Raw genomic sequence first — 21970 nt, 5'->3', positions numbered from 1 at the left:
GTAGTTGTTTCCCTCACACTTAGAGACGGGGTCTTGGGAGGCCGGCACTTTTCTTAATCCCAGGGAGAATGTAATTCTGTTGTGATGATGGAGGGGAGAGGTTTAGACTCTTCTCTCTTTCTCTCCGACGGTTGCTCAGAGGTGGTGATGGTGATACACAGAAGACGAATTGTAGACTTTTGCAGCCTCTGGCTTCAGTTTCTAGGGACAGCTGGAGAAGAGAGTCTCCCCTTCTGTGCTCATGAGTTCCTCCAAACCTCTCCGCCAGACCTCCGGCAGTGCTTGGCCACCACACTTCAGGCCACCTTCGTGATCTTTTCTGCTACTCCCTCAACCCTCTTGGGGCCATGAGAGCAACATCAGACTTGCACCATATGTAGCTTTCTGGGTATGAAATGTGATCCTTTTGAGACAACAAATCTTGTAGAAGAGCCAACATGTCTCATGGGACAGCCCGTGGTGGCCTGGAGCCAGACGAACCTAGGTTGGAATCCAACCTGGAGCCTGTTTGATGAGGACCCGAGACTTCTGAGCATAAGTCTTCTCATCTGGGAAACAGGGAGCATGAGTCCCACCCAGGGGGTTAGGGCCATCGGTTATCTTTTGTGTAAAACTTAACAGGAACTTGCTAGGCCCTGGAGCGATATGACGGTTTCTGCTAGATGACAAGCCCAGGCTCTGGGGTCTGAAGTTGCTGTGTCAGATTCTGCACGTTACTGATCAGTGTGCACGCTTGCTTGTGTGACTGTTTGAGCCTCTCTGATGCTGTAATTAGGTACTAACTAGAGGTCCATCCAGTATAACCACCTTCTAGGGTCAGTGCGAAGATGAAAAAATATATGAGAGGGGTTAGCATAGATCTTGGTACAAAGAGGGCAGTTAATAAATGTTAATTTGCTATATTGTTAAATATTGCATGTCAATTGATATTGATATGCAAGTATTAAATATTACAGTAATAATGCTGTAACACAGTAATGATGTTGGGCTGTGCTGCCCTGACTCTTCATTCAGGATCCAGATTCTCATTCCCTAGCTGCTGGGACTATTGGCTACTGATGGCTCATAGCCAACTTGGGGGCCCTTCGCTGAGGGGAGCGGCTTCACCCAGTGACTGGCCTCCTTGCTCCATTGGGAAAACTCTGCAGGAACCTGCCTGCTCCAGACTCCCCGAGGCCAAGGCCCCTGTTGTAACTGCAGTGTGACCAATCCTTCTTCCCTTCCCAAGGACTGACAAAAGCTCTAGGCAGGCTTTCTGAATTCCTCTTCCCTACCAGGCCTTGACTTCTGGGCTGCCGTGTTTGTTTCTACAATTGCCTGGTTTTGGCAAGGATCCTGGAAAGTTCGGTTGGCCAGAATTCCCCATCCCTGATATCTGATCATCTGGTCTACCTGGACATCTGAACAGTCTCCTTACTCCCCACTTTCCCTTGGTGATGTCTGGTCACCCTGAACTGCCTTCAGTAAGAACCCTGTTAAGTTGGCTTAGCTGGAATGCCCTTTACCCATCATGCCCCTCATGCTTCCTCTGAGAAATTTCCCCCATTCTGCTCCTTGGCTATAAATTCCCACTTTGCCCTGTTGACTGAGGAGCTGAGCCTGCTCTCTCTCCCCTGTTATAAAATCCTAATGGAGCAGCCCCTAGCCTCTTACATAATCTCTTTTGTGGTTTGTTAATGAATATTTTTTTTTTTTAAGAAGGACTGTTCTCTAGCACTTGCATTAAGCCTCCTACATGAAAATCTCACCATCTCAGAATCTCCGTGTTTCTAGGATTTACTCTATTCAATATCTGAATCTTCTTTACAACAGAGTAAATCAGCACCAAGACCCTACCCGTGCCCCCCGACCCAGCCCTCGAGACACAGGGAGCTCTCCCAAACTACTCTGCAGACAGTTCTAATAATTAGAAAACTTCTAAAAATAATATCCAACAATTATGTGGCTCTTTACTCTTACCAAGTATTTCTATATATCTTATTTCTCCTGAGTCCCACACAATCTTGGTAAGGCAGATCTTATTAATAGCCCCATTTTACAGAAGAACAATTCCAGAAAAATCAACAAAATTAACTAACGTGCCCAAGATTACTTAAGGGATGACAACTAGAGACAGATACAATCAAACTGGTTCCAGGATTTTTTTTTAATTAAAAAAATTGTTTTTATTTTACTGTTACTATTTTTTGGCTAATGCAGGTTGAAAAAACCTGGGTTGGAAAGACTCTAGTCTTCTTGCCACCATTCTCCTTATCTTTTTAGTGGATCACTTTAACACATTTAAGTCACCCGTCTGGTCTCAGGAGAGAATGTGAATTCAAGGAATCTTACTTAGAAATGAAGGAAACTGGATTCAACCTCTGGTCTCTTAACTTCGGAACTGTCGGGCACTTATACCACGCCATCTGTTTTTCAATTTCCATGCATGTCCTCTGTTGGGGGGTCCTCCCACAAGCAGAAAATCCACCTGGCATATGACAATCTTTTAGTGAATTCAAGACCCCCTGTGCCTTCTTTTCCTCCATGTTGAGCTCCCCAGGCCCCTCCACTCTTCTTCATGAACCATATGTGATATTGTGATTTATAACCAAAAAATATATATTCAATCTGCATCTCTATTTCTGGCACAGAATTCCTAAAATCCTCGGAATTTCCTAAGCGATGAGAGTCATAAAGGTGTCTTGTTTTGTTGATGAGGTGACTTTGGGAGGGCACAGGAGGTTGGGGGCTAGCTTCCGAGAGAAACAACCAGGTGATTGAGGGTTGGAAATTTCAGTCCCACCCCATGACTTCCAGGGAGAGGAGGGAGGCTGGAGATCAAATTAATAGCCAAGGGTTGGTGGTTTATTTAATCAACCGTGCCTATGTAATGCAGCCTCTATAAAGACCCCAAAAGGACAGGGTTTGGATAATTTCCAGGTTGGTGAACATGTGGGGATTCAGGAAGAAGGGGCACGTTCAAAGACCATGGAAGTACTGTTCTCTTTCCAAAGCTTCCCTTTGCCCAGAGCCTCTCTCCCATCTGGCTGTTTCTGTGTTACATCCTTTTCTAATAAATTGGTGATCTAGTCCGTACAATGTTTCTCTGAGGCTTGAGGGCCACTCTAGCAAATAAATCAAACCCAAACAGGTGGTCTTTGGAACCTCTGATTTAGAAGCCATTGGTCAGATGCATAGGTAACAATCAGGACTTACAGTTGGCATGTGATAGGGGCTCAGTCCATGGGACTAAGTCCCTAATCTGTGGTATCTGACACTCTCTCCGGGTAGATGGTGTCAGACTTGAGTTGAATCGTGGAACACACAGCAGGTGTTGGAGACTTCCTGATGTTGTAGGGAACCCACCCCACCCCACAATGGAATTAGAATCAGAATCATAATATGGTTATGTGTTCACTTGTTATACTGGGTCCATTTAACTGGATGGGCTCCGGTTCGGTAATAGTGCTCTTAAAAATGGCCCTAGATGGTCCAGATGTGACCTGACCGGGCAGTGCTGTTTAACAGAAGCTCAGTGACCTCCAGATCACCACAATCCCGGTTTAACGGCGGGTCACATAACTTCACAGATCTCTTAAGTGTTTAAGTCTTCCACTCAACCAGGAGAAACAAAGCTCATGCAAGAGTGTGTCACTTTCTTTATTATCTCTCTTAAAGTTTATGTGTTCAAATATGGTCTGGTTATGAGTTAACAACACAAGAACAATCAATACCAGACTCTGGAAAGGAGAACTCACAACATGTCTATAAAAGTGAAATTAGCGTCGTAAAACAATTATGGATTCAAGTCTTATTTATTTATTTATTTGTTTGTTTTTGCCTTGGCGAGGGGTAGGATTGTCTCTGTGCTCCTAAATTAAAATTGCAATGTTTTCAAAATCCATGTTACCTTTTTTTGGAGGGGCGTGTACAGGATTTTACCATTATTTGGACCTGGCTGCGCCGTGTTCTAGCTCGTTCCATTTGTGAGAAAATGATTACGAAAGTGAACATGAATTCAGGACGTACCGTGTGCCCACAATCGTGCAAAGCAGGTCAGAGATATGTTCTTATTTTATCCTCACGACAGCCTGGAGGAGGAAGGTTCCCTTCCTGAGTAGCTTGCCCCGGATCACACAGTGGTAAGGAGGGTTCTGCAAGGGTGTCTGAGAGCAGACTTTCTCCATGCTCAGGTCGAAGCTTGCTTTCCCTCTGCCTATTGGCTGAGCCTATGACCCATGACCCAGTTGGTTGTGAACGTGAGCAGCAAACATAGATATCGTTTTTAGTTCCCTGAACAAAATCACACTCTGTGCAGAAAAGCCGGGAAGAGATCTCTGTCTCAGGGATCTACTCTGTCCCCCCTTGCCACCCCAGACCTGCACCCTTTTCTGCTTCCTGTCTGAGATCCGTTCTAAACTCTAAACAATTATGACTCTCCACCCTCTACTAATGTCCCAGAATCAACATTATTAGAGGTTTTAAAGATCACAGGAAAAGAAGAAGGAGGCAAACTGGGGAAAATGCCATCTAATTTTACAAGAACTATTTGGCACTTCATTCAAAAATTCCCTTTCGAGGCACAAGTTCGAGAAACCTAGTTGGGGGTTCAATCTTTTACAAAGGAAAATGGCAGGGCCGTTGGTTTTTAATATCCTATATAAAGTAATGACCTTATTCTATATAAGGTAATTACCCAAACAAGGTAATGACCAGTTTTGTAAGCCGCCTTTGGGGATGTGGCCGGGCAGACTGAATGAGACATGAGGTGACTCCTTGTGAAGTACATTTCCAAACACCTTTTATAAATGCCTGTTGTGGCTTCAATGGGCTTGTCAATCGTTAAGTGTTTCCAATGTCATCCTTGTGGGAGATGCCTTTTTACTATGCCGTGGCACTAATGGAGAGCCGTTTTGAGGGCATCTTTCCCACACATTGACTACTTGGCTTGAGGAGGAAAGGCCAGAACTATTTCAAGTTGTTGACATAGCTCTATTTATGGAAGCAATAATACTTGTTCTTGAAATGTCATTGCATATGGTTTCCTTTAAGCAATAATTATACATTTAGTACCTTCATAGTTGATGTGATCTAGGGCTTACGTCTCTACAGTACCTCCTTCTCTTGGCCACAATGATGTCTTCACAATGTCACGTATCTGTCTTCCTCCTCCTCATTGGTTACTTTTCTGTGATGGGTGAGAGTTTGCCTTTTAAAGGCAGAAAAGCACGTTGTCCCTTTGGGTTATTGATGTCCCTTGTTTCCCTCGATCCTTGGTGACTCCTTGTAAGAAAGCAGAATATGTCCTTGTTTCCCAAGGTGATTTGGGATGAGAGGTGAAGGCAGAGAGCCCAGAATAAAGTTTGGGCGGTGGATAGAAATGGAAACTTGTTCCTAAAATTCTGATGGGTCTTGGTCTGATTGTGGGAAAATTGTGATACGACCAAGAGACTGATATCTCCCACTCCATCTGCTTATTTCTATGAGGACAACGACTGGGAACATATGGCCCTCTGGTCCCCTCTCCAGCCACGTAGATAGGACGTAAGTACTTGATGTCCTGCCCTAAACTTAGCGCAGTGGGCACATACACGGACTGTGGGTCATGACAGTTTGGATGCCAACACCATCTTTTACTTCCTTGTGTGACACTTGGGGCTGGTTAAACTCTCTGTGCCTTAACTTGCTCATTTGCAAAATAATCATGATAGCAAGGAGAGGTTGAGTGTTAGAAAGTCCTAAGCAAGCAGTATGTGAGGCCAAACAGACCAGAATTTGAATTTTATCTGTGCCAGTTTCCAGTTTTCTGACCTTGAACATAGCTGACCTGCAAAATGGATGTGTTAACCATGATAATCCTCATCTCCTCCCCAGGACTTGGGGTGAGAACTGATAAAGGTGATTAATATACGCTCTATACTAAGGAGAGTGCCTGGCATATAAACCCTCAATAATGATCAGTTTTATTTAACAATTAATACCATGGTTGTTTCAGTAAAAAAAAAAAAAAATCTTTCTTTTTTTAATTTAAGAGCATGTCTGTAGAGTGCAATCTGACCCCAGGTACTTGTTGTCAGACTCTGGGAACTCAGTGGGGGCACCAAATAACGGAGCTAGGGCAGGTCCCTAGCGGCAAAGGCACTGGGAGCAGGAAGGGGACATGCAGCTGGCAGGGAGAAGGGCAGTCTGTGCCGGGGGCGGGGTGGGGGGGGGGTGCCGCTGCAAATAGGCTGCCTTTGTGTGTGCCTCAGGCGGGCTTCTGAGAACCCTAGGCATCGCCCACCACCCCCACATGGTTCCACCTTGACTGGTCCTGCGGATCCCGAGGGCTCGCTCACAAGTCCCACTGGCTCCCCGTGCGGGCTTGAGGCCACAGTCAACACCCATTTTGAGACAAGCGGGAGGTAAAGAAAGACAGCTTTAGCTTCCCATTCCCAGAGCTACTGTTGGCACTAAAGAGCCTTATTAAGGTCTAGGGAGAGAGAGAGAGAGAAAAAGAGAGAGAGAGAGAGAGAGGAAAGAGGGTGGCAGGGGCAGGAGAGACACTGCCTCGTCTCACGTTCGTAATATGGCACTCTCTTTCCAGGAGGAATGGATTAATAATTTACATAAGGCATTTAATTAAAAATGTGTCATCACCTCATTAATGTCTTCTCTGAGGATGCATCATTATTCTCTTCTGTTAATAGACTGGAGTGTGTGTGTGTGCCCCTGCCACTGGCTTGCCCGCCCGAGGACCAGGCAGGTGCAGAAAGAGGGGTGTGCGTGTGTGTGTGGGGGGGTGTGCTGCCTTCGTGGTGGCCTTACAGGTCCTGCTCCAAGGATCAAGGAGGACAACCTTTCCCTCCCCACTCCTTGTGTCTCTTTCCGGGGCGCTGCCCTCCGGGGGAGATCTGCTCCTGCTGGGTGGTGGGGAGTCGGGGTCTAGCAGCCAGCCAAGGCTGCCGGTGCGCGGTGCCCGGTGCCCGGTGCCCGGTGCCCGGTGCTCGGTGCTCGGTGCTCGGGGCAGCTCCTCTCTCCCGGGAGATCAAGGGAGGCTGTGGAACCCCACACCGCGACAGTCCCCAGCCCTACGTTTCCTTTCAAATGTAAGTACAAGGAAGCAGAAAGGAGCACAGAGGGGCCCCAGAAGAAGGACAATGAATTATTCATCTCCTCGTCGGGGGCTCGGGGGCTCGGGGGCTCGCAGCGCCTCCTCTTCCCGTCCTGAAAGGCAGCCAATGAGAAAGGCACCTTATTCACTGGTTGAATTACCGCGGATGAATGGCTGGAGGATCCGTCTCAGAGCCGCACGTAGAATCGGCCTATTAAAAAGGCAGCCGGGATTTGTTTCAGAAGCTACCCTGGCAATGAATGAGGGCGCTTCCATCTCTGCTGCCTGTTGAAAAAGCTTCGCTTCTCACAGAGCAACTCTTTTAATTAAATCAATAATTATGTTTTATTGAATTCAATGCTCTTCAGCAAAAACCAGCACAGAGCCTCTCTGCCTTTTGAAAACTTAATTTAGGCCAACAGCGGGGTGGGGGAGGGAGGGGGCCGGGGAGGGAGGAAGGGAGGGAGCAGAGAATAGCGGAGGGAATTGGGTATTTTTAATGGCACCTGTTAGAATGTCTCCCTCCCCACACCCCCCACCCCCTGCCCTGAGAGAGGCGCTGGTGGGAGTCCAGCTTCATTTGGAAACAAGCAGATTTTCCTTTTGGGTCGGGGCGGAGTGGAGAGATGCTGTTTAAACCCAAGCTTTCCAATGTCCATTTTTGTTCTGGTTCCAAGATGCCTTCATTGTTCCCAGGCAACGGGAGGGGGTGTCCTGTTGGCTCTCGCCGGCTGCTCCACAGATATGATCGTGGATAGATTCTATTTTATTTTACTTTATTTATTTTTTAAGCCACAGGTTTAGGCTAAATTACTGATAATTGCAGTGACTTCCTAACTGGTCTTCCTGGTTCTGTTCTGGGGTCTCCCTCATCTTCAGAGTCTCACACTGAACCTGTCTGGTCCAGTCACTTTCCTCCTTTGGAAAGGAGGCTGCGTCTTGCTGGTGTGCACCATCAGGGCCAGGCAGGGAACCTGAGCGAATGAGCGAGCAGGAGGTGGTGGGGACTGGGTCCAACTGGTGAGAGACACTCTTTGGTCTCAAAGCCATGGTTAGAGCTCAGCTCCAACCAGTTGCTGGCACAGAGAAACAGAGCCCCGCCATCGCCAGGTATTTTGACTTTTTTTTTTTTTTTTCTCAATAAAACCTGGCAGTCCTGTCTTTTCTGTGCCATCTGTCAAGTTTTAAGTATTGGCTACAGTGGTAACTAAAATAATTTGTTCAAAATACTCATTATGCCCTTTTACTAGGCTCAGCTTGCAGGAGAACTTACATTAACCAGCCTATGGGGGGAGAGGGCTTTGTTTACAGGGCAGGTTTCGCCAATGAAATATAGGTGGGATCAATGTGTAGGACCTAGGAGCAGAAGCTTTAAGAACCATCATGTGGCTGTGAATTGTGTAAGACTGATGATTCACAGACCTGTACCCCTGAAGCAAATAATACATTATATGTTAATTTAAAAAAAAGAAAGAAAAAGAAAAAAGAACCATTGCATGGTTCTGTATTCCTTTTTTCTCCTCTCCCAGAATGCACCTCCCAGACAGGGGCTGCCCCCTCAGCCTCTGTGTCACATACACAGACCGTGGGGCAGGGCTGGGGTCACTCCTCAGCTGACCCAAACGTGTGCAAGAAAGAAAGTGCAATTTATTAAAAGCCACTAAATTTATGGGTTATTTGTTACTGCATTGAAGCTGATACACTTACTAAGTAAAATATTCTTGGGGCACCTGGGTGGCTCAGTTGGTTAAGCGACTGCCTTCAGCTCAGGTCATGATCCTGGAGTCCCGGGATAGAGTCCTGCATCAGGCTCCCTGCTTGACAGGGAGTCTGCTTCTCCCTCTGACCCTTCTCCCCCTGACCCTTCTCATGGTCTCTCTCTCTCTCAAATAAATAAATAAATAAATAAAATCTTTTAAAAATATATTCTTTTGGAAACATGATGGAAACCATAAATCTATGGGTTGTCATTTTCAAACCTGGTTTCTAAAGAATAGAGTTTTTCTTTTCCTGACATATGGGGCCCTTTCCTAGTTATGTGGCTCTCTTGCCTTGACCTTGGCTCTGCACTAGTCATGACACTCATTGTAAGTCACTGTGTACAAGGGACGCTTTGCATATGCCTGAACGTATTCTAGCCTCAGTCTGGAATACCTGCCTTCTTTTCTTCATCTAAATCTTTGCCCATAAGATGCAGCTTGAGATCTACCCTCTTTGAATCAGCTTTCTTGCCCTTATATCTCCCTACTCTCGTGCAGGATTAAGTTCCCTTCCACATAACCTGCAGAGCACACCATTCAGATTTTGATCTTCCATAACCCTTATGATTTTTTATTGTAATTATTTGTAATGATTTTATATACAATATAATAATTACAATAATGTAATGATTGTAATGACTTTTATTGTAAGTATTGTTTTATTTGTCTGTCTGTCCCCACTGGAACAATGAGCTCTTGATGGCAGGAATGCACTGGTCTTGTTTACTGCAAGACCAAATGTCCCGTAGCAAATGTTAAATGGATGAATGAATGTTTTCTCACAAAGCTGTAAATGGACCAGTGTACCTCTCAGGGCTCTAACAATAACTGTATAATTTCTGAATATTAGAATACAAAATCCTCAAAAGAAATCTGAGCTGGTCATAAGCATTTCAAGAATAAAACTTTATGTCAACTTCAGACATGCTTTAGGAGGATGAACAATGTTTAACTGAAATGGGGCGTAGAAGTATACTAAGAGTTTGCAATACACAGATCAAGATAACATGACCCTATGCCCCTTTAGAAGTTCACATAAAGAATCATGATTAAAAAAAAAAAAAAAAAAGGATCGTGATGAACAGGGGTGCCTGGGTGGCTCAGTCGGTTAAGCCTCTGCCTTTGGCTCAGGTCATGATCTCAGGGTCCTGGGACTGAGCTCTGCACCAGGCTCCCTGCTCAGCACCGAGTCTGCTTGGGATTCTATCTCTTTCTCTCTTTCTCTCCCTCTGCCTCTATCCCTGCTTACACATGTGCTCTCTCTCATTCTCTCTCAAATAAACAAATAAGTCTTAAAAAAAAAAAAAGGAATTGTGATGAGTAGATCTCACAGATGGGAAATATCTTAACTCCATAAATAATGCATTACTTTTCAGGAGAAAAAATAAGGATAGCTAGCAACTGGTGGGGCGGAAAGAAAAATAATTTAAATTTAAGAAACAGATATCCTATAGGAAGAGTTTGAGCCACTTCTCAAGTTAAGTGGCCCTCCAAGGCATCCAACCTCAATGACTGAGTAGCTCTTAGGCAGGTAGGTGGGCTCATTCATGGTGTGATAAAGGCTACCCTTTCTAATTCCTTCAATAGGCAGAGCTTGTCCTGAAGAGAGATGGGCAGATGGGTGTAGGAACCATGGGTCCCCTAGGGAGAAAAGGGAATACAATGTATGACTCTACTTGAAGGTTCTATAATCCTAAAATATCTGTGTTGCCTTCAGAAAGTTTCTATAAAGGTAATTGTAAGAAAAAGACACAGGGTCTCCTTAGTGCAACTTATCATGAGGGGTAGGGTTCTGGGCTGGTGGTTCTCAGCACCAAGGCCTCAACATTTATTCCAGAAGGAAGGGTCACTTAAGGGTGACCAGTGGTGATATCTGGATCTACTCACTGTGGTGGAGGGATCTCATTCCAAGCTCAAGGACTGAACACATAATTTAAAAAGCTGTGAACTGAGAAAGCTGTGATCTTGGATATACAAGTCTGGGACTAGTACAGGAGTCTTTGGAAGGACCCAAGGACATCATGGCAACAGTGGATAAGAGCACATCTTCCTGGAAGGAACTAGTTTTCCAAAGAGGCACTGTTCAGAAACCATAGAAAAAATGGCCACCCAAAGTTGACAGCTAGTGGACTGACCATTGACTACCTACTTCCCTCCATCTGGTATTTGCAACGAGGACTGAGTAAACTCTGTACTAACAAAATTACCTAGCATAGACAGCGGCATCGGTGTATCTTTAGAGACTGATTGTCTTAATATTATCGGCTAGACATGATTCCACATAATTTATATGTAATCCTTATCACAGTCCTTTAAGGGAGGTGCCCTTATCACTCCTATTTAACATGAGGGACTGGAGGCACAGAGAGGTTAAGTGACTTGCCCAAGGTCACATAGCTGCTAAGTGTTTGAACCAGCCTTCAGATCTGTGCAGACTAGAGTCAGACAGGAAAGCATTAACTGAGAAAATAGAAGCTGCCAGGTCTGTCCCTGAAGCTGATGAAAAGGGTGATGTGGGTTACATTAGGTGTGAAATGCAATTTAATAATTCATCTCGATTCAGTGCAATTCAACAAACCTCTACTGAGCAACATCTCCTTTTCAGTTGTTCTACTAACTCGAGGGATTCACAGAACAAACTGTATCTTTTCCCAAGGAGCTTTTGACCAAAAACCATTCTGTGTTCGGTCTCTGTTCAGACAGCAGCCTAAAGTTAATAGGGAAAATGCTCCATTTAAAGGAAAATTGCACCCAAAGAAACCCACACACAAAAAAACCCCAAGAACAACAACAACAACAACAACAACAACAACAACAATAAACAGCTCTCCTGGTGTGTAGGAAGACTAAAAGATAAAACACCAGCCTGCTGCTCTGGGGCATCTGCAGGAGAAGAAGGAAGGATGTGATAGGGTGTCACCAGTGCGTCCCCCCCCCACGCCCCCCCCCCGCCCCGCCCCTGCAAGGAAGCACTCCACAGGAGCATGTTTAAAAGCTCCTTTCATTAAGGTGTTTTCAAACTGTGACCACTGATGAGAGCTCCTCTATGGCTCAGAAACCTCCTTTGATGCTGAGTGGGTGCTCTGGAAAATCAAAGTGATTTGCTGTCTTTATAGAGTACTGTGCATGTGGGTGTCATCGTTCCTTTCGGCGGCTAGAACAGAGCACCAGACCGGATGGCTTATAAACAATAGAAATGTATTTCTCCCAGTTGTGCAGACTTGGAGGTCCAAGATTGAGGCAGCAGCTGATTCAGTGTCTGGGGAAGACCCTTCCTGGATGTATTCTTGCCGTGTCCCCACATGACTGGGGGAGGCACGAGGCTCTGTTACATGGGCACTAATTCTAGTTTTGAAGGTGTTTTCATCATGACCTATTCATCTCCTAGTACTATGACCACGACCCCACCTCCTAGTACTATGGGTTAGGTCTCAACGTACGAATTCTGTGGGGGGACACAAATATTCAGTCTATAGCAATGTGTGTTGATGTATGAGAGAAATTGAGACATATCTTCTTCAGGCAGGACTCTCATGGGCAGCCAGAAACCATAGAGCTTAGCTTCCTAGAGTAGTGCCTGTTTGGGGAGGGAGAGTTCAACTTCATAGAGCAGAGGTTTGCAAATTTTTTCTTTAAAGGACGAGATAGCAAATATTTTAGGCTTTATAGACCGTATAGTCTCTGTGATGACAACTCAGCTCTGCCTTCATAGTATGGAAGCAGCCATAGGCAATATGTAAATGAGTGACCATGGTTGTGTTCCGATAAAACTTTATTAACAAACACTGATTGTGAACTGGATTTTTGCCCTCAGGCCCTAGTTTGGGGATCCCTACTTTAGATCCTTCAGTGCCAGGCCCATCTGGACTATGGGAAGGGAAAGAAGAGTGTAAAACTTTATGCAGTGGTGACTCCTGGAGTGACATGGAAAGTCCGTGTGATGTAGAGGGTCGAGATAGATTTCTTGAATGCCTGGAATTTTCCAGATTCTGGAAAGTGAAGGTATCATTTGCTTTGGGGCATGGGCTTTGGACAGAGCTAGCACAGGTATGGTTATATAAACACCTTTTCGTTTTGGGATAATTTTAGATATACAGAGACATTGCAAAGATAATAGAGTTCACACACACCTCTCATCCCCTTTCCCTTAGTGTTAATATATTTTTTCATTTGGTAAATTTGACAAGTTACATTTTATAAATTTAAGGTATACAGGGTATTACTTTGATATATTTATATACTGTAGTATGATTGCATCGAAGCACTATTTGCCACATCACATTATAATAGTACAATATTTTTGTCTTTATTATAGTGTGCATTAGATCTCTCAAGCTGATTTAGTACTCAGTTGTACTGCTAAACACCATCCCCCATCCCCTAGTAACCACTGATTTTACTGTTTGTTTTTTTCTTACAGGTTTGACTTTTTTAGATTCCATATGAAAGTGATGCAGTACTTGTCTTTCTATGTTTGACTTACTTCAATTAACATAATGGGTTCAAGGTCCATTCATGTTGCAAATGGCAGGATATTCTCCTTTCTCAAGGGTGAATAACGTTCCATTGTGTATACCTATCCCATCTCAAAAGAATTTATTTTTTTAGTTTAGTAGATACACAATGTTACATTAGTTTCAAGTGTACAACCCAAGTGATTCCATTTCTCTGCATGTTTTGTGGTGCTCACCACAAGCCACCATCCATCACCATACAACGCTGTTACAATAGCATTGGCTATATTCCCTATGCTGTGTCTTTTATCCCCATGACTTATTTATACCCAGAAATTGAATTGCTGCACCATATAGTAATTCTGTTTTTTAACTTTGGAAACCTCCATATTGTTTTCCATAGTGGTTGGACTAATTTACATTCTCACCATCAGTGTAAACGGATGCCCTTTTTATCACATCCTTGCCAACACCTGTTGTCTCTTGTCTTGTTGATGATAGCCATTCTGACAGGTATGTGGTGATATCTCATTGTGGTTTTGATTTACATTTCCTTGATGATGAGTGATTTTGAGCATCTTTTCATGTGTCTGTTAGACATTTTGAAATCCTCTTCCACAAAATGTCTATTTAGTTCTTTTGCCTATTTTTCAAAACTGGAATTTTTTGTTGGTATTAAGTTGTGTTCTTTATATATTTTGGATATTAATCCCTTATCTCATAATGGTCTGCAAAGCTTCCATTTTGTAGGCTGCTGTTTCATTTTATTACCTGTTTCTTTTGTTGTGCAGAAGTTTTTGAGTCTGATGTCGATTAGTTGATTTTTGCTTCTGTTGTTGGTGCAATTGGTGTCATATTTTAAAAAAATCATTGCCAACGTATATTTTTGTTCTGTATTGTTTGAGAGAGAGAGCAGGAGCATGAGTGCAGGGGGGCACAGAGGGAGAGAGAGAATCTCAAACAGGCTCCATGCTCAGCACAGAGCCTGATATGAGGCTTGATCCCACAGCCCTGAGATCATGACCTGAGTTGAAATCAAGAGTCAGATGCTGCATTAACTGAACCACCCAGGCACCCCCACACAGCCAAGACAAATACTGATGAACTTCTCCTCTATGTTTTCTTCTAGGACTTTTATGGTTTCTCGTCTTATGGTTAAATCTTTGATCCAGGTCAAGTTAATTTTTGTGAGTGGTGTGAGATAGGGGTCCAATTTCACTCTTCTTTCTATGTTTCTTCACTTTTCTCTTAATGTTCGTTTTTTCCATTACCATGGTGCATTTGTTAAATCAAAGTAACCTATTTGTGCTTTACTATGATATAATATAAGATACATGTTTGTTTTTTGTCTCTGGTTTCTGGCACAGAGCCCCTAAACCCCTTAGAATTTCTTATATGATAGCAATGTCTTTTGTAGTTCATAACAAGCCCCCTTAGACCGCACCTGAGTTAATGCTAATGAGATGGTTCTTGGTGGTGGTTTAATAACATCAGGGTTTAATAGTTTCAGGATGGGGGCTGGTTGCCAGAGGAACCAAGTGCTTTCAGCCCCTGTCAGCCCCTGGAGAAGGAGGGACTAGAGATTAAGTTCAACCACCAATGGCCAATGACTTAATCAATCATGCTTAATGTTACACAGCTTTGATAAAACCTCCTGAACAACAAGATTAGGAGAGCTTCTGGATTGGCAAAAACCGTCAGTGTGCTGGGAGAGTGGATCACTTGGAGATGGCATGGAAGCTCTGTGCCATGCTCCCCTTTCCCTAATACCTTGCCTTGTTCCTCTCTTCCATATGGTTGTTCCTGAGTTGTATCCTTTATGATAAACTGGTTATTTTGACTAAAGTCCTTTCCTACATTCTGTGAGTCATTTAGTGAATTATGAAACCTGAGGAGGGCTCTGTGGAAACCTCACATTTGTAGCTATTCGGTGGAATCTTACGGGGCTGCCAGGACGGGTAGGCTGGGCACCTCATATGCAGCTGACATCTGAAGTGGGAGCAATCTTGTAGGATAGAATCATAAACCTGTGAGAGAGGTCTGTCCTAATTCTGGGTAGTTAGTATCATAATTGAGTTGATTTGCAGGGCACCCAGTTGGTCCTGGGGAATTGGCTGTCATTTAGAAAAAGCATACACAATTGCTATTAACAAAATCCCAGATTTCACGTGGGACTGCATTTCCCAGAATGACTTTCAGCCAGGGCTAGTCACTTCAGAACCCATGGTGAAGGGCAGGCATGATTTGTGTATGCCTTCTTTTGGGAAACTCTCTTGTCTTGTCTCATCTGCAGACGGGCTGCAGAGGATTCTAACGCCTTAGGGGCTGGTAGCACTTGGGTTTCTGCATCATATACGTCAAGGAAAGACACCTGTCATTTGGGAAATACGGCAATGGATTATTACATTGAGCAAGAAACAACCTTCTACTGTGTTAAGCCCGATTCATTTGCAGCAGCTGCTAGCAATCCTTTAATGGATAATTCCTCCAGCAGAGGCTGGGGGCATCTTGACAACCAGAATTGGGGTGCTCCTGGAGCAGGGTACTGGGAAGAAACCAGTGGTGCTGAAACACATCCTCATTACAATTCATTGATCACCTACGATGCCTAGAGCACTGCACTCTGTATTTAAAAGCAAAACAAAACACAACAAGATAATAAGCAACTCCTTCTATGGCTACTTATGTAGCCTTCTCTTGTTTACAGAATGCATTCTTATTCATCTTTCTCATCTGACCTTGAAAAAAAATCTTGCGAGGCTGCCAGAGTCAGGAAAACTCATCTCTGATGATGAAGCTTTTGGAAGACCAATTGGATGGGTTGATAATAAAATAACACAGGATTTGGCCCTTTTATGTGAACTCACAGCACATAAATATACATCCTTTCACCAACATTTTGATGTGGCCTTTTATGTGAGTTTGGATCTACTGATTGGGGATATACATTGTTTTTCATACACAAGCCTTATGCATAATGCATCAGCTACAATCTCTAGGGTTAGTTTCTTTAAAGTGAAATCAAAATGTAAAATACTTTCAAGGCATTAGGAGCTTAGAATTCTTCTAGATGTTATAAACTACCCCAATCATTTATGATTGTTTCACTCATACCTAATTACATGACAATAAAAAAACCCCACTTCATGGAGGTATGATTGACGTGGCAAAAGCAGTGCTGTAAGTTTGGGAAGTGCACTAAGTAAGTTTGGGAATAAGTGTGCACCTGTGAAACCATCACCACGATCGAGGCCATACACATCCATCATCGTCCCAAGTTTCCCTCAACATCATTATTATTATTACTTTTTTTGTGTGGCAAGAGCACTTAATATAGACCCACCTTCTCAGCAAATTTTAAGTAAACAGTGTAGTATTATTACCTATAGGCACTATGTGGTATAGTAGATCTGCGGATCTTACTTACCTTGCATCACTGAAATTTTATACCCATAACCCGAAGCTCCCCATTTCCCCCTCTCTCCAGACTCTGGCAACCACCGTTTGTTCTCTGCTCCCTTAAGTTTGACCATTTTAGATTGCACATGTAAGTGGGATTATCAAGTATATTCTTTATGTGTCTTATTTCACTTAGCATAATATCTTTAAGATTTATCCATGTTGTTGCAAATGGCAGGATTTCCTTCTTTTTAAAGGTTAAGTAATGTTCCATTCTATCTATCTATCTATATATATATATATATATATCACATTTTCTTTATGCATTTATCCATTGATGGACATTTAGGTTGTTTCCCTATTTTGGCTATTGTAGATAATGCTGCAGTGATCATGGGAGCACAGGGTTTTTTGTTTTTTGGTGGTTTTTATTTGTTTGTTTGTTTGTTAAGATCCTGATTCTGTTCCTTTGGATAAATACTCAGAAGTAGGATTGCTGGATCACATGATATTTCTGTTTTTAATCTTTTGAGAAACATCCATTGTTTTCCATGATGGCTATACCATTTTACATTCTGGACACAATTTTTAAGGTCTATTGCCTCTGCTGTGATTTTCCTAAGTATTCAACTTAGTTTCCATAGAAATAAAATCTTTCTGCACTCATATTTCATTGGTCTAGATAATATTTAATAAAACCACACAGTTGTAATAATTGGCAAACCAGGTTTGTGAACAAATGCGGCCGAGATTTGGTGAAAACAACAGCGTGAGGACACACTGTGTATGTGAGTCAGTGCACTGTGGGCTCAGTCTGGGTATTTAGCAGAAGAAACTGAGAAGATCAGTTTGTTCAGTAAGTGATTATTAGACTTCCCACCCATCAGATATCTTTTCCTGGGCCGAATGGCCCCTTCTGATGTGCAAGGCTTGATAAGTGAGTCCCAGGCAGGATTAAAAAAAAAAAACAACACCCTCCATGAGTAAAAAAAAAAAAAAGAACCCTTATGCAGAGCACAGTCCTCCTGTGATGGTCCAGCCTATCACATCAGTAAAACTTAGACATGGCTCTGGATGACAACAAATTAAGTGACTATCCCAAATCACCAAGTTATCAACTGGGGAACTGGGACCTAGTTCTAAGCCTTCAACATCTGATCCAGAGTGGACTGAACGAGCTGGTCCAGGTATCTGGATAAGACATCTCATCTTGTTTTGGTCATAACCTTTCCAGTCTTACCCAGCATTTAATATATCCCATCCAGCTCTGCACATGGCTACTCCCAGGACTCTGCCCAAGTGTATTTTGATTTTCTCACCAAATAGGACCTCAATCTCTGTACTTATTCTTCAAACACCTGCTCTCTCTCTCTTGTCCATTAAACTCCATGACTTTTCAGGTGTCCTCCTGCTGCCTGTGGTTCTCCACTCTGTACTTTTGTGCTGAAATTTTTAAAATTCCCATGCAGGGCAGCTGGCTGGCTCAGTCAGTTAAAGGGCTGACTCTGGATTTTGGCTCTGGTCATGATCTCAGGATCCTGGGATTGAATCCTCAATAGGGCTCCCTGCTCAGCGGGGAATCTGCTTATTAAACTGCCTCTGCCCTGCAACTCACTTCTGCTCTTCAATCAATCAATCAATCAAATCTTAGAAAAGAATTCCCATGCTGGGGTCCATGCACAACTAACTCAATCAGAATTTCTATGTATAGGACACAACCATCATCCAGGTGATTCAAATACACAGTCAGGATTGAAGACCACTGACTTAGAAGGGTCTGAATTATACAATCTGCCTCCTGATTGTGTCCTCTTGTGAATAGGTAATTAATTATCTCAACTTTGTATAGCTTATCATACCAACAACACAACTCAGAGACCAGAGCCAGGAGTTTACTTTTCCTGCACATGAGGGATTCTTAACTTCTATTTGTTGGATGATGTTTAATTGGATTTAGGGAGAAGCTCTGTTCCCAGGAGGAGCTCTGTTGCATACTTTCTAGTAACAGAGGCATTGGCACAGCCAAGAGATGGCAAGGGTAAATCTGGGGAGTGGAGTCCAGCTCTCTGGCTCCAAATGATATGAATGTCCAGCTTTGTAATATGGTTGTATAAGTCTGTGAGTGGTCAGCGTGTTTGGAGGAGAGTGACCGAACACTCCACTTGACCACAATGGCAACTTGAGGTCTACAGAATGAGCTTCACACTTCTTCTTCTGGCCTTTGTCATCTGGCCTCAACCTACGTACTTGTTCCAGCCTTCCGTGTCCAAAGTCTTACCTTACAATTAGGTTAGTGTTATAAATACATAATGGTTCTCTTGCTTCCAGACCCTTCCCTCGGCCCTTTCTAGAATTCTCTAGTTTCTTCAGAATTCTGTTATTCTCTTTTGTTGAATTCTTTGCCAAGTTCTTTATGCGTCGCTTCTGTGCCAGGGAGACTTCCCATTTTCTCCCCAGCACATCCCCTACCCAAGAAATCGCAACGTAGTATGATTTTGTTAGGAACAGAGGCAGGCTACCTGCACCAAAAATGAACACTGAGGTTAGTATGATTCGCTCCTTTGAGAGAGACAAAGTTGGGGAGCAAGAATGGATGTACAGACCAAAAGATAGAACAATTGTCTTGGTTCCTGAGAGCTTTCAGATTTTCAGTTCTAGCATCCACCCTCCCGTGTATCCCGTGAACAAACACGTACTGAGGGTTTACTCTAGGCCAGGCCCTGTTGAAGGCATTGGTCATAGAACAAATGCAAGTGATTATTTTTGTCTTCATGGATGATCTTACATTCTAATGGGGGTAGGCGCCCATAACTGAACTGGCCAGGTGTTGAGAAGTGCTATGGAGAAGGTTTAAGCTGAGTAAGGGCGATAAGGAGTCTTGGAACAGATGCTGTTTTCTTAGAGGGTGGTCAGCAGAGGCCTCTCTAGCAGGATATTTGAGCAGAGACCTAAATAAAACAAGGGAGCAAATGATGAGGATATCCGGGCAGGGGAAGGTGCCCCAGGCAGCTGGAATGCCAAGTGCAAGAACCCCAAGGGATGGTTGGTGGGATTTTCACGGAATGCCAAGAAGCCCTTTGGGGCTAGTGCAGAGTGGGTAGCTACTACTTTGGGGCTAGTGCAGAGTGGGTAGCAGGGAGGTTGATGGAAATGATGACGGACAGGGGAGCAGCAGGCAGCTGGGAGGCGACTGCAGAGGCTTCAGGTTTTTCTCGGAGTATGATGGCGAGCCACAGAAAGAGAGCATCTTCTGGGTGCCTGGGTGGCTCAGTGGGTTAAGTTGCTGCCTTCGGCTGGGGTCATGATCTCAGGGTCCTGGGATCGAGTCCCGCATCGGGCTCTCTGCTCAGCAAGGAGCCTGCTTCCCTCTCTCTCTCTCTGCCTGCCTCTCCATCTACTTGTGATTTCTCTCTGTCAAATAAACAAATAAAATCTTAAAAAAAGAAAAGAAAAGAAAAAGAACATCTTCTGATTTTGGCTTAAAAGGATCGCTTGACGAAATAAGTCCATCAGAGAAGGACAATGACATGATCTCACTCATATGTGTATAAGAAATAAGAAATAAAACAGAGAAATAAGAAATAAAACAAGAGGATCGTTAGGAGAAGGGAGGGAAAAATAAAACAGGATGAGATCAGAGAGGGAGACAAACCATAGGAGACCCTTAATCATAGGAAACAAACTGAAGGTGGCCGGAGGGAAGAGGGGCATGGGGGCAACTGGGGGGTGGACTTTGGGGAGGGCATGTGATGTCATGAGTGCTGGGTGTTCTAGAAGACGGATGAATCCCAGACCTGTACCCCTGAAACCAATAATACGTGATATGTTAATCAATTGAATTTAAATTTAAAAAAACTGTAGAACCCCAAAAAATGCTATATGGAAGATCCCAACAAAGGGAAAGAATCTGATTAAAAAAACAAAAAAGATCACTTGCACTGTTGTGTGGAGGCTGAACCACACAGGGAAGGGGCAGGAGCAGGGATGCCCAGGAGGCCACTTTGCGATTTGGGCCAAGGTGGTAGCCGGAGATGAGGACAGAGAGAGTTAGATTCTGTATCTTTCCAGGTGGAGAAGACAGACTTGCTGGTGGTTTGGCTGAAACGGGTATGTGAGAGGAAGGACAAAGTCTTTGGAAGAGACTGTGGCGAGCTGAGGCTTCGGGTGAGAATCGGGAGTCTTGCCTCGTCCGTATAAGGGAGCGTTGCCTGTTTGAGATCAATGGAAGGGTAAGAGATGCGAAGGGAGTCAGACCAGCTGGATATGCAGGTCTGGAGCCCCCTTGGTGCTTCCCTTTCCCTCACGTGCATGTCTAGTTCACAGGAAGCCTGCTTTCGCCCTTCTGGTGGGGTTTCACTTCCCCCAGAGTAAAAACCAAAGTCCGTGGAGGCCCCCGTGCTCTGGCCTCCGAGCCTCGGACCTCGTCCCCTGGGACTGTCCCCCTGCTCACTGTTCTGGGCCACGCCGGTCTGGCCCTGCCGCTGGCCTCTGCTCCCTCTGGTCCTAGGTCTGGAATGCTCCTTCCCCCTGGATCAGTAAGGCTTACTCTCATCTCCTTCAAGACCTTGTTGAAATAGGGCCTGCTGGGTGAGGCAGGTGTAACAGCATCACGCGGGCCCCTCCTTCCTCTCACTGTTCCTTCTCGGCTGCCGGGTCTCCTCTCCTTCTGTGCATTTCGTTTATTGTCTGTTTCCTCCCACCAGAATATCAGCTCCAAAAGGGCAGGCATTTTGTCCCGACAGCTTCCCTGCTCGACCCCCAGTACCTGGCACACCGTAGACACAGCAGATGTTTCTTGAATGAATAAACACACGTAATGCTCTTCTCATCTTTGTTGTAATGCTTCCTTATTTTCAATAACCTACTTCAACATCCTACTTCCTTATTTTCACGACAAATCCCTCTTTACTTAGAGTAAGTGGATTTCTGTTTCTTGCAACAGATTGATGCTCGTCTTATAAAAAGTCCTCCTTCCTCCTTGGGTGCTGTCCAAAGCCCTTTACAGCTCTGCTAGGACACCTGGTACATAAGGTAGCAGAGGAGTCTGCTCCTTCACCCACAAATGCACCAAGCTTGAGGACTTCGTGTAAGCCCGGCACAGTGCCTAAGCCATACCAGGAGCAATAATCATTTGTAGAATGAAATAATTTGTAAAAAAAAAAATTTTTTAAGAGATTTACTTATATATATATTTTTTTTTTGAGAGAGAGAAAGAAATGTGTATGCCAGTGGGGAGGAGCAGAGACAGAAGGACAACCAGGCTCCCCGCTGAATGTGGAGCAGGT

The 21970-nt window shown here is 44.1% G+C and overlaps 1 long non-coding RNA gene across 1 annotated transcript; it reads left to right on the top strand.

Annotated features, from left to right (window-relative positions):
* The first annotated feature begins 6860 nt into the window (after positions 1-6860).
* LOC132029085 (uncharacterized) lies at positions 6861-21441 on the top strand. Its single transcript, XR_009407696.1, has 3 exons — positions 6861-7067; positions 20754-20914; positions 21389-21441. It is a non-coding gene; the product is annotated as an uncharacterized LOC132029085 (long non-coding RNA).
* The last annotated feature ends 529 nt before the right edge of the window (positions 21442-21970 follow it).

Source organism: Mustela nigripes, chromosome 13 (genome assembly GCF_022355385.1).
Source record: "Mustela nigripes isolate SB6536 chromosome 13, MUSNIG.SB6536, whole genome shotgun sequence".
In the NCBI taxonomy this organism is placed as follows: Eukaryota; Metazoa; Chordata; class Mammalia; order Carnivora; family Mustelidae; genus Mustela; species Mustela nigripes.
This window is presented reverse-complemented; position numbering and strand designations above follow the sequence as displayed.